Source organism: Oryzias latipes, chromosome 23 (genome assembly GCF_002234675.1).
Source record: "Oryzias latipes chromosome 23, ASM223467v1".
Classification (NCBI taxonomy): Eukaryota; Metazoa; Chordata; class Actinopteri; order Beloniformes; family Adrianichthyidae; genus Oryzias; species Oryzias latipes.
In genome coordinates, this window is record NC_019881.2 from 22134745 (window position 1) to 22148241 (window position 13497).

General features: G+C 42.9%; 1 long non-coding RNA gene across 4 annotated transcripts in view; it reads right to left on the reverse strand.

Annotated features, from left to right (window-relative positions):
* Positions 1-267: 267 nt before the first annotated feature.
* Positions 268-13497, reverse strand: part of LOC110017608 — a 53976-nt gene continuing 40746 nt past the window's right edge. For 2 of the 4 annotated variants that reach the window (XR_002872824.1, XR_002872821.1), the window contains 3 exons: positions 1585-1720; positions 1421-1454; positions 268-1097 (listed from right to left, as the gene is read on the reverse strand). This is a non-coding gene — a long non-coding RNA (uncharacterized LOC110017608). The remainder of the gene's footprint in view (positions 1098-1420; positions 1455-1584; positions 1721-13497) is intronic. The other 2 variants (XR_002872823.1, XR_002872822.1) reach the window with 2 other exon arrangements.

A 13497-nucleotide genomic window follows, 5' to 3' on the forward strand; every position in this document is an offset into this window, starting at 1 on the left:
ACCCCAGATGGATCCTGGAGGCGGTGGAGATACCAAAGCGAGCCCACACTTCCATGAACCGGGATGAGGGGGCCTTCCTGCTCTCCCCTACCTGGAGCAACATCCTCCAGCAAAAAAACGGACATCAAGGGGCGGAGTCACTTGTCAAAGTCTGACAGGTGACTCCACCTCTGTCAGAATCATCTGTTTTTAAAGACGTCACATCACCACCACCTGATGACGACTCTGACGAAGGCGGAAGTGATTCCACCGAAACATGTAAGGTATGTTGACAAACACAAACCATGTCTGAGAAAAAATAACTTAAGAACTTAGTTAACTTTGTAGTCACAATGAACTTTATTGAATTAACACTTAAACATGGTGGTGGTAGTGTGATGGTGTGGGGCTGCTTGCCTGTTGCCGTTAATTATGAACATTAATTACCAGCAAATGCTGAAGAGGACACAAACACAGGAAAAATCGGTTCAAGGTCCTTCTAGCAGAAGACCGGCTTGAATCTGACTGTTTGCTGGTTTCAGAAAAAGATCATTTCGAGAATTCTGGCTAAGAAAGCAGCTGCTTTACCAAAGGAGGCCACGCAGGTTTGGAAAGTCCTAAATATTTACGCAGGCAAAAGCACCTTTTCTCGCCACCATATGGGAGGGGGCGGTAACTTTTGCGGAAGTTTTAAATGCTGCGTTGTTGTCGTGGATTTCTGGTAGCTCGTGGTCACAAATGAATTTAATTATCCAGACGAGCTGATGATGTAGACAAACTGCAGCTCACAGTCTCCCCAGAACGGACCCAAAGATCCTTCCGAGCTTCCAAACCGCCGAACCGGAGTGATGCTGCAGCTTGGCTGGGCTGCAGAGCATCTGTCTTTGTGTCTTTGTGTCTGGGGTAAACCCCCTGCCGCTGCAGCGCTTTTGTCTCCTCCTGATCGCCTCTAATGCTGCAGCACTAATTGTTTAACACAGAAACATGTCTTTTCTCCCTTTAATGTTTTTGTTTTTATTGTCATGGACGCATTTATTACAAAACCTTTGTGAATTTTTTGAACACACGCCTCCCTCCGCTCTTCCCGTCTCCCATTCGCTCCTTCCAAAACGCCCGCCCTGAGAAAGGAAAAAAAGAAAAAAGAAAAGGAAACTGTGAACATCAGCAGAAAAAAAAAAAAGGATGTCTGGCAAGTTGCATCATTTTCAGAAACAAACAGTGTGAAACCGTGTTAGCCAGCTTATTACCATATATACATAAAGAGCGTGTGTGCGTGCCCATCTCCAAAATAAAGCGAAAATACAAAAAGAGGCGAATGTTACTCTCCACTACCCGTGACGGCGCTTTCTCAAAGAGATAGCGCTCTGAGTAAACATGTGATTGCCGCAGATCCAATCAGCTCAAACAAAGGGGATAAGCAATAGAGCTGGGTAAATTTTACCGTGTGTGTGTGCTCGGTACTGCAGCTGCTCGTGCTATAAAGTGCATAAAAAGATGGAGAGGAGAGAGCCAGGGACCGCTGTTATCATTTGCATCATAATGGTAGGCTGATATGAATAGTGCTGTGTCGATGCTAAGCTCTTAACCTGCATGGAAATGGCTTACCTTCAAGAAACGCGTCGCCACACTTGTGTTCTTTACGTTCGCTCATTGTTTTGTGGTTTCATCATACTTTCTTCTAGACACAGATGGGTCTCGGCGAGGTGACGTGGGAGGGATGTGGAGGCAAAGAGGACGCCTCCTCAAAAAGGGTATAAAATAGACAGAAATTTGGGTTAATTAACTTTCCCTTTTTTTGTTCAATTCTTCTACATTTGAGAGAAAGTTTTCCACGTTTGCAGGTTGTTGTTTGCTCCTCTTGGAAAAGTTGTGGACGATGAGTACAGGAGTGCATTCCGTCTCTGACATCACTTCCTGTTTCCAATACTCTTTGGATATAGCGGGCCCTCCTTACGCCTAGTGTTGGTTTACCTTTAGCTTTTATTTAATATTGCCTCCATAAAAAAGGGAAAAAAGAATTATAGGGTTCAGGAGGCCGGAGCAGGCTGCCTCCCCGTCCCCCCCGGGGGCCGGTTTACCTCACCTTGCTGCCCCTAAGTGTCCCGGGGCGAGCTCCGCCGCTCTCGGGAGCGTTCAAAGATGGGCGGGGCTTTTTAGACCGGAGCTTCCTAAATGACATTGGACTTACACCAGTTGACCAATCAGGAAGTTAAACTTTACTACCTTTTGAATATCTGTACGTCTTATAAGAAAAAGAAAATCAATATTCAACGAGATTAAAATTGTACAACTATGAGAAAAACTACAGATTTTACAAAAATAAAGAAAAAAGTTATGAGAAATTAAGAGATAAGTTTAAGAATTAAAAGAATACTTTTGTAAAATTAAGAGAAAAAAAATCAAAATTTTCAGACATAAAGTTAAACAAAAAACAGGAAAAATGAGAATAACGTGGTGCAAATACGATAAAGAAGTAAAAATGTAAGAGAAAAAAGCTGTAAATTATGAAAAAAATTAAATTAAATTACTAGAATAAAGTTTCAACATTATCAGAAGGTCAAAACTGATGCCATAAAATTGTCAAAATGTATTTTGCAAAAATAAAGTCGTAAATTTTCTGAAAATAGATCAAAATTTTATATTAAGAAATGTGTTACATTTTGGGGAAAAAAGTCAAATTTTCAAAGTCCTACATAAGAGAAAAATGTTGGACGTTTACGGGAAAAAAATTTATAATTTAGGAGAAAAATTGTAAATTTATGCCTCAAAATGTCCAATTTCTTTCTTTTAAATGGAAAAAAAAACTGAATATCCAGAAAGCATTTTTTTTAAATAAAATCACTTTTTAAATAAAAAAAATTATTGTGTTCCAACTGCTCATATTAGCTAAGCTAACTAGCATGAACAGAAATCCGTCTCAGCCGCCACGTTGTTTACTTTTCTGACAAATGTTACATAACTTTAAAAAGTAGAGCCGACATTATCTTCTGAAACATTAGAGGACACGTCCAAAGACACACTGCTCAACAATGGGATTGCCCCACCACCTCCCACCTCTGCCCCCTCCCTCTATCATCTCCCCAGGAGGCTACAGAGGCCCTGTACATCCCAGATAAGGCCTTCTCTGAGGGAGTAAAGGATGAGGCGGGGAGGGGGAACAGGGGTAAGATGGGTGGCGTTGAAGGAAGTTGGGGGGGTGGCGTCTTCAGGGTCACCTCAATGGCACGCGCCTGATAGCGCTATCAGCTTATGCTAATCACCTGCTAAGTGTTTCGGAACGGCGGGGAGCCATCCTGAAACATGCTCCTCCTACTTAACCTGCGCCGTATCGCGATGAGCGGCGAATCGCTCAAACAGACGCCGCTCTTAATTTAATGAGTGACGAGACATCAAGAGAACGAGGGTCCAAATTGATTAACCGTGTCTCAAATTGACGTTAAGCACCATTCAACTGGGGTTTTTTGTGACCAAGTTGGATCTCGGAGGGTTTTGTTCTCCCCATAATGGGGGGCAAGGAGGGGTGCCGGAGACGCTTTGGATCTGTGGCTTGAAAACGGAGCGAGCTCACGCTATGATGTAAGGGGCCATTGTTACCTGAGCTTACTGTACGACAGGTAAGAGACTTGGAAGTGCGCAGGCCGGCCTCCTTGTCTGTTGAAAGCATCTGAGGAGCAGCAGATTACAGTCAAACTCTCCATGAACGTAATGTTCAATAAAAAGATCATTAGGTTTGGCCCCTTGGCTCAACCACTTTTCACGTTTATCTCATTTCAAATCAACTAAAGATTTTCTGTCCCTTTATACCGCATGGAATTTGAATATTAATTCAATTTTATTTATACAGCCCAACATTTACATTAATAGTCATCATCATTCACTACCAAGATGTTGGAAACGCTGATAATTGGAGCCGCCGCATGACCAGCCAAATGCAGCTTCACAGGCGGGGACCGCTCCACCACAGCTAGGTGGTGATGCAGGTTCACATCCAGAGCCGCAGAGGCTGAACAGAATCCAACCCAGAGGGAAAGGTCCCAACTGAGGAACTGAGGCACCGGGAAAAAGAAATAAAATGGACAAACAAGATAAAATGGATAAATAAAAATAAATAAATAAAACAAACAAATACATAAATAGTGGTATAAAAAATTAGCTAAAAGCCAGGTTAAAAAGATGGGTCTTTAGCCTTTTCTCAAAAACTTCAATGCTCTCTGCGGCTCTCAGGTCCTCCGTTCCATAAACGGGGGCCATAGTGCTGAAGCTTCTCCGTAGGTTTTGGATTTTACAGTCGGAATGGTTAACAGACCAGAGCCAGAGGATCTCAGGGTCCGGGAGGGTTCATACCTTACTAAAAGATTGGATAAATAAGAAGGCACACGACCGATAATACATTTAAAAACGCTTAAAAGTATCTTAAAATCAATCCTGAAGCATATGGGGCGTCAATGCAGGGATTTTAAAATTGGGGTGATGTGACCCCGCCTCCTGGTCCTGGTGAGAACTCATGCAGCAGAATTTTGGAGAAGCTGAAGGTTCCTTCTCCTTCAACCTTCTCCTTTGTGAAGGCGGCATTTTGAAAGCACGACTGAGAAGTCCCTCCAGAACCTGTGGCTTCATCTTATTTCACCGTGTGTCATTCTACTGCTTCTCAATTCACAGAACAGGTGGCAGAAAGATGGCAATCTAGTACTGGGGCGTGTGACGAAACCGCATGAAGAACTACAACCAGTTATGACCTGCCATGCCGTTTCTGTAAAGGTCGGCGTCCTCATTACGCATCTAAGGGCTTTGATTCCGGCTTTTAAAGTGGAGAATGCATACAATAAAATGAAATCAGAGTCCATTTACCAACCAATTTTTTTTAGCGACGCTAAACTTCAACGAAAGCTTTAAAAGATCTCGGTCACCAAACGAGTTGAAGTACCAATCTATGACCTCTATCTTCAGCAGTTTTTTACTTTCCATCACTGTGTAGGGCCTCAAACCCACCAGTCATCTGTTCACATATGACCAACACTGTAAGTGGCATTTTGTACAGTGGGGAAAAGACACCTACGCCTTCTCATGGGGCTTTTTGCAGGGATCAAAGTTGACCTACATAAAGCTGAGTGCACGGAAAAACAAACGTACAGCAGAGACCGATTTGATTTTTGTATTTTTAACTTGTCATGTTTTTGTTTTGCTGTGCTCCTTTTTTTTGTTCCTCTTTTGTGTGTTTTTTTCTGTTTACCTTCACTTTCTTTTTAGAACCTCAAACATTGGTTTTTCAAAATAAAACCCCTTCAGTTAGTTACGTTTCCTTTGGCTAGCAGCCGTGATCACTACAAATATCGTCTTTTGGGATAAGAAACCGATATGGTTTATGACCGACTTTGGTGGAGTGGGGTGGACATTACATTTCCTGACCCCTGTGGAAATAAGCACCACCAACTCGCCAGCAGCCTCCCTTTACACTCCAGAAACGAAGTGAGGTGCGGCGCCGTCTCTCCTCCTCCTGCCCGTGTTCCTCAGCGTTTTTCTCCTCCTTTTCCTCAATCTCTACTCCTGTTTAGATAGAGGAGCTTTGGGGGAACCCGAGGGACAGAAGGTGAGGTCCACAGATAGAGAACCCTATTGTGGTCCAACGGGAAATGCATTGTGGCTGGATTTGTCCAGTTTTATGTAAAAGCAATACTCTTTTCACCTGAACTAATACAAGCTGTGGCGTAAGCCCCTTACTGCCATGTGCTGCATTTTCCCCCCTAATCTCTCTGGATTCAGCAGCGTCCCTACATACCTCAGGGCACTCACTGATAAAGCTTTAACTCCATACTGTTCTCCACTCTTCCACCATCTCCTCTTTCTCTCCCAGCCACGTTTGCGGACCCCTCATCCCCTCGCTTTTTCGCCGCCTTCCCGCTCCTTTCCTCCTCTTTGCCCTTTCCCAGGACGCCGGTGAAGCAGCCTAGCAAAAAATTAAAGCGATCACGAGATTTAGAGGCGAAAATCACTTTGTGAGTTCCATCTAAGGGAGGAGATGGAAAGAGAAAGCAGCTTCAGATTTGTTATGAAGCTTCACACTCCAGCTCCAGCCGGACACAGAGGAGTGATTTACCAGGTCAGAAAAACCTCCAACCGTTTCTCCAATTCAATCCCTGAATAATCAAAGAGGTTGTTTTTTTGTGACGTGATGCAAAAAAACAGATTCAGTTGTGATGGAGCTTCTACAAAATCAACAAAAATTGTATGTTTGAGTGATTGCTTGAACTTTACAGCAAACTGAGACAATCTTTTTATTTTTTTCAAAATAAAAGTTCCAACAAAGGATGCAGGCCCAAAGCAACTGTATTTTTTTTTTCATGTTTGAAAGGATAACTTATTTTTACTTCTAAATCTGTACATACATTTTTTTGCTTTTCTTTAGTATGTGATGCTTGTGCTACCTTCTAGAGTAAACCTCTACAATAGAACAACGAGGGTCAAACTTTCCTGTATCTCAGTGTCAGTTGTGGGGTAAACTTTTTTTTTTCTATTAAAAAAAACTTTTGATGACGTCACCAATGGAAAATGGCGGAATTTACTTTTTTACGCAGCCATTTGTTCCTGTTAATGTAAATTAAAAACCTGTAGATTGAATGTTTTTTAGGAAAAAAAGTAAAAAGTACAAAGTTTCTGTGGGACTACTGATCTGGCCTCAAGATGGTGTCCCTCTGACAGCTAGAGGTCACCTCTACAGCTGGATTTCTCACATCTTGGCATCACAAACTTGTGTACCAAGTTTTATGTTTGTCTGCTATTGATCTCTCAATGGCACCTTCGTTCAACTTCTACACAACTACTAACAGTCCTATGTACGTCCCTACTGGCGTCTTCCCATCCCAACTGCCTTTACAGGTGGATACGGGCTGTTGAAAATAATCAAAATCTCAGAGGCGTGGATCACTCAGTGAACCCATAGAGAGGAAATGTTCATGCACATTTTTTCTACCCGCTTGCTGCGAGCGACAGGTCATAGTCATCACTTATACAACACGTAAAAAGGAAGTGGACGAGGATTTTACCGTTTTACCCCCAAATCCTACAAACTGCACAAAGAGCCAGTTGGTGCTGTTCACGTGATTCGTGCACACTCCTTGTGTTCAGTCACATTGTTAGAAATGAATAAATTAGACGATCAGAGTGTAGTTTTTGTGGACATCCTCCTGGGGCCGTACAGGCACTTACATACCATGTGGACGCCCCGTGTTTGCAGCATTTGTGGCAGTCAGTTAGGAGCCAGTACTCACACCTCAGTAACGACTAGAGTGTGGCGTAAGGACGCCGTACGACAGCATCACCTGTACGCCATAAGTACTTACATTACATTATCCTGACAAATACTTCACGACACACGTACCACACGCAAGACAATGGTACATCCGCTGCCAAACACAGGCGCCCGCCTACCACCAGAGGCAAGGTGGGGATCAGTGTCTTGCCCAAGGACACTTCGACTCATGGGCGTGCAAGGCGGGAATCGAACCTGCAACCTTACGACCATGGGACGACCGCCCTACCGCTGCAACACGGCCGCCCGTGATGCAGCTACTCCTCTCTACGACCGTCCACGGACCAAACAATCCAAATACCCACCACATCCATACAGCTCAACCCCCATACTGGTGCATTTGACCCATTTTCACCCCACATGCCTGTTTTTTCATTTTATTTTTTTACTTTTGCGATGTACTACTCTTGAGTACCTCTCGATTACGGTCAAACGGTTCTTCTCGTCCCCCAAGCATTTCATGGCATTGTTGACCGTGTGTTTATCTTGCACATGACAAACAATAAACAAACAAACAAACAAACATTGTTTCTGAAGCTCCAGAAACCATATCTGCACAAGATCACGAAGGTGGAAAATGTGCCGTTGAAAGCGTACTTTCAAAATAGAGCAGGAAACAAGAATACGTCCAGAAAAAAAGCAGCCAAGTACTGAAATCCTCGGCTTCTCTGTAGGTTTGCATTGACAGGACTGGCCCTCCTCCGGCCTTCATTCAGGATGTAATCTTATGGGTTAAGATCAATTATGTTTTCAAACAGTCAGTTGCAGTCTTATCACTAAAAGCAGGAATCTGTGGTTATTTTTAGTCATTTTGAGGTGTTTCCATCACAGCTTTGCAATGAAACAATCCTTGATTTGTCAAGATGATTTGAGACGTTAACTCGGTAGGACCTGATGCAACACAGGCTTCACGGCTCCTGTGCTCGAGGGGGGGTTCTCAGGTATGAATGAACCCAAAAGCACGTCGAGCCAACAGCCTTTACTCCAGTAAAGATCCTGTCAAGACAGATTACCTGTTGTGAGCCCACACATTGATATCTGAGCCAGAAACTGCTGACTGGCTGGCTCTTCCTCCCTCCACATCCTCGCTGCTCTTTATTCCTTTTTCATTTTCTATCATCCCAACCCCCAGTCCACGTGAAGGTAAGCACGAAAATTCAATATCCTTCTTTACATTTCGCGTGGTTAATTCACCTGCTCTGTTTTTATCTCCTCCAGCTGGTCTTTTCCTCCCCCTGGTATAGAACTGATTGTTTCTCGAAGCCACTTTTTTCTTCAGTGAAGGTCAAACCACAACACCAGAGGCACTAAAAGCAGCAGACTGCTTTTGAGAAACGGCTCCTAACCAGCCTTAGAGTGGCAGACAGGTCACCTCGGAACAAAACAAACAAAACGAATGTATGCGTTGACTTTTGAGGTGAGCCGTTTCTGTCTGCGCCTCAGAGGACGGTTCTCTGGTGTTTCTGCTTCTTTAAGGTCTAGACCTTCAAAAGTTACTCTGCTGTGCACCTAAACCATTCTTTAACTCAGTGGATGAAAAGTGTTCAGGACCAGCTGCTGTAATACTAACCCATATCATTACACTTCCACTGCTGTGCTTGATTGTGAGGTTTTTGAGCTCCATTTCCTCCAAACATCTCGTTTGGTCATAGGTGTTTTTGCAGGTGGTTTATGTTTTTTCATGTCAGGGAATCAAAACTTAGGAAATGGCCTTGGCATGTTTCAAGCTACAGACACTCCTGTATGTGACATGTGTCCAAACTGGAGTCCCTAAATGGTCAAAGTTCCACCTGGTGGAACTTTCAATGTGAATTCAATGGCCGCATGTTTGTAAAACAGTGTAGCAACACGTGAACGCAAGACTTTTGAGTGCAGCAACCCAAAATGGGCATTTAGGCAAGCCTTTTATTGGAAGTGGTCGTTTGAACGCACATTACTGAGGCTGGTGTGAACACGGCAAAAAAGTGGACATTAAAGGAAAAATATGCCAATGAAAAATAACCAAAGGTTAAAATTTGCTGGCGGCTGATGCAAAACCCTTCAACCTCTGGAATTTACATCCCAAAATCAACTCACACTTGGAGGTTTTGAATTTGGGATATTTTAGATTTTTAATTAAACAGTTCCTGCAAGCAATAATTAGAACTTTGTTTTGAAAATACCTGGAAGTTTGTCACAGACACCAACATCCATTATTTTGAAGACTTCTTTACTATCTACACACAACGGCTGTTACAGGATAAGAGTCCAGGAGCAGAAAGGACTCAAACAAACCTAGAGAGTTTAAAAGACTCAATAACATCTATGAACCAAACAACAAAACCTAGACAAATGTGCAAGATGTACCGATTCAGAAAACAGAAAAAAAACACCTCCTTAAATAATGAAAACCTAATTAGCGATTAGAGGCAGCTGTGATTGTCTCAAGGAGAACTCATGAGGAGGAAAACATCCATGGGAATTCCCAGCCAACCTGCACAGAAACGGAAAGCAAATCACAACCAAGGAGCCATTCAGGACGCTATAAATGCCTAAAAATAATAAACATGTCTCCGATTTTCAGTATCTAAAACGCCAGAAAGTCTACGTTTGAGTCAAAAACTTAAACAGTTAGCTACACCGAGTGCTAAGAATGTAAAAAGAGACCAGCGCAAAGAATAGAAAAAGAACATAAACCTTTATTCTTTTATTCTTTCTTTCTATTCTTCCTGAATGAGTCTGACATCGTTTGTCTGTCAAATTGTAGTGAAACACTCACTCACAGACGTGAACCATCGATCTGTTGATGCCTTAGTCCCAACTGCCCTCACGAGGGTATACGGGCTGTCTGCGGGCGAAAAACCGAACAGGTCAACCCCCCGAAGGCTTTAAATGTTGTGACTGCAAAGAGCTGTTGGATGGGATTAGGTGTAAAACAAAGGGGGTCTTTTATTTTGTAAGTTCCTCAAAGAAATACGCTTCTAAATGTTTACTTTTCCTAATTAGTAGTTAAATCCCCAATGAGTTGGGAATTTTGGGGAAATTTTGTGATCATCTCCATAGAGATGGTCTGCTGAAACCCCCCCATGAGCCAATCAAATAACGCAGAAATCGCATTTATTTTGGAGGGACTGCAGTCTGAATGAATCCCGTGGTGTTAAGAAGGCCTGAACTGTTTTCCAGAGGAGCGTTTCACCACACAGAGGCCAAATGCCTGCTGGTTACTTTTTTACTTTTACCGAATCCCCATTTTTGAGAAGCTTGTCTGTTTAACGAGAAATGCTGATTAACTCGCAGCCCAAATTAATTTCAGAGATTAATCAACAAGAGAAAATCATCAGCCGCCGACACCGAAGCCTCTGAAGGGAAAATGTCTGAGAGAACTGGAGGAACCGTTTAAATACAGACACATTTTCAGACTTTCAAGCTGAACGCTCGTTTTATGTCATCAAACTGACAGGATCTCAGACAGACGGAAGTCCAGACTTTGATTGTTGATCTGTTCAGAGGTGGACCAGCTCCTTTTTCCTGCTGCAGAACCCAAACCTTTTTTTTGTCTTTCTGTGGAGAACATGAAGGTTCTCATTTATTCAGGTGGTGTCTTCTTGAGGTTGAGTCATAACATCTGGACCTAAAGATCTTCAGTCCAAAGTCATGAATCAACTTTAAAATACTTGTGGACAACAAAATTAAAGGATGTAGAATTGAAAATGAATCAAGTTCACACCATTATACTCCCCCCACCATGTTAGCTGTTATATTTTTTACACATGCTGTGAGTTTATCTCCTTAAGTCTGGATGCACTACTTCCAGAAAGTTCCTTTTCTGCCTCATAAACCTTTTTTTGGTTTGTTTTGTGGATCGTCCAGATGCTGTTGTTGCTCAGCAGTGTCTTCCTCCAACTCTTCCACGGATCTATGTTTGTCTAAAAGTCTCTTCCTGACTGTTAGATCATGAACTCTGATCTGAACTGATTCAGATGAGGCTTTAAACTTCAAACTTTATCTGCTTCTCTGAAGACATCCTGCATGAGTCCTCCTTGTGTTCTTGGTTTTTGGTTGGTTGCTCTTGAGAAGGTTCTCCACATGTTCGGCTAGCGGTTCTTTTTATGACCTTTTCTGACAGAAACAGATTCTGTTGATGACTTTTTCTACTAATGTTTTTATTTTATTTTTTTATCTTTTTAATACGCTGTTTTCATCGTAGTGGGTATTTAAGGCAATTTCTCGAGAGCATCAGAAATTGTGTGTTTTTTTTAAAAACAATTTCCTTTAACATGAGTACAAAGATGGGTGGAGGATGTTGTTTCCCTCAGGGCGAGAGCAGATTCAGCTCATTTCTGGTAAAAACAGGTGGATTAAGGAGCGGTGCACCTCGTGTGCGGGATGAAAAATCCACTCAAATATATATCGCCGCTCGCCATCGGGAAATGTCTATCAGCTGATGAAACAAGGAGGAACGACGCCTCGGACAAGATACGCCCCGCTAATCTCCAACACTTATCAAGGTTTCCATGCTAGTATCTCCTCCTAGCTTTTCCCGCCTTGGAGCCACGTTCCTCCGGCCCCCACCGACCCAACTCTGAGCGCACACATTCATCCATTGTGAGGCGGCCTGGCAGCCTTGTGATACAGAGTCCGCTCCTCATAAAGACCAGGCTATAATCTCCTCCCAAAGACAGGTCCCCCTACCCGGTGCTCACACCTCTGCAAACCTGGCCGTGTCCTCGCCGTGCTGCACATGCACGACTTAAAGCTGCACCAGAGTGACACGCACCATTATAAATAGTCTAATCTATATGGTAATAGTGTTGTATTCTACAAGCAGAGAATGGGGATAAGATAACATTGTGACTCCAGGGTTTGTACTGCTTCTATGGTAATTGTTATCAAAGGTTATTTGGGATGACATCGGCAGCTCCCTGTGATTGGCTGGGCCCTGTTATTTATGATATGAATGATGATAACTATGATGTCTCCCTGCTCCCCTCCTCGCCGGCCGCCAGATACAATAAATTGCTATCGTTAATCACCGCGCTTTGTTCTGCCATGATTAGCCCTCCACCGCAGTAAGAGTCTTATTTAAAGGCGAATATGGATTTGTCATCCCTCCGGCAGCAAAATGAAACTGACAATATTTTACGTTCTGACATTTAATTTGCAAAAACGCACGCAGGCTGCATTTGCATTTTCTGACACTCTGCCTCTTCCTCCCTCCCTCTTCCTCCTCCTCCTCCTCTGTGCCTTCCTCCTCTTTCATAGTGGAGGTGACATTCGCGGATCAGGTCGGGGCTGGAACGAGAGCAGAGGAGAGGGAAAAAGCGAGGCGATGAATGCGTTTGAATGCTGGCCAGAGTCGGTGCGCCTGTTCTGCTCCAGCGCCACAAAAAAATGTACTAAATATAGTTTAGCTGGGACATCAATGCAGCTCGGATCTCTTATCGGGCTGGTATCACTGTGAGCTTTGCAGCATCGGTCAGCCATTAGAAAGAAATGGATTGGTTCTTATGATTTGAAATCTTTATCCCCTCCCCCTTTACATAAAGATAAATCTGACTGACAGTTGCATAAATAATAATCTTGAGGGAGCCGCTCAGGTGACCTGCTTCCAGTTCCACAATGAAAGCTCACTGCAAAAATCAATTTTAGATTTATTTTAAGGTGAGTCTTTTTTTTTATCCCTGCTGGGATTCCATGCTGCATTTTTAGCTTCCTCCCACCTGCAAATTCACACGGTAAGTTCTGCCTTTTCTGTGTAATTAGCATGATGTCTGATGATATCGGGTTAGAGGAAAAAATGTCCAGAATGTGACAAAAATCGACAGTCAGTTATCATACAGCACTGTGTCCAGCAAATATTTTCAGATCAAGGTGTCTTGATTCTTTTGGTGACAAGCGACAAATGTGAAATGCCTCAATGTTAATCCAACATGCAAAGCCCACATATTCAGGTTTAAAAATAAAATTAATATAAGCAGTAAAGTGCAAGAAGTGCTGAATGTCCCTCATTGCTTCCTGTCTGCAGCCATTCCCAGATCACAACAACAGAAATCTGTCAAAGGGCAGAAATGTTGAATTTTTTTTATTATGAATGGTGGCCTCCATGAAGATGACATCTCATAGCAACCATATCATTTCTATCAGTTCTTGATCTGATTGATACCTCTGCCAAATTTTGTATCTCCGCATGAAAGTATAATTTCCAACTTTTCACAGCAACTATCAATGTAGCC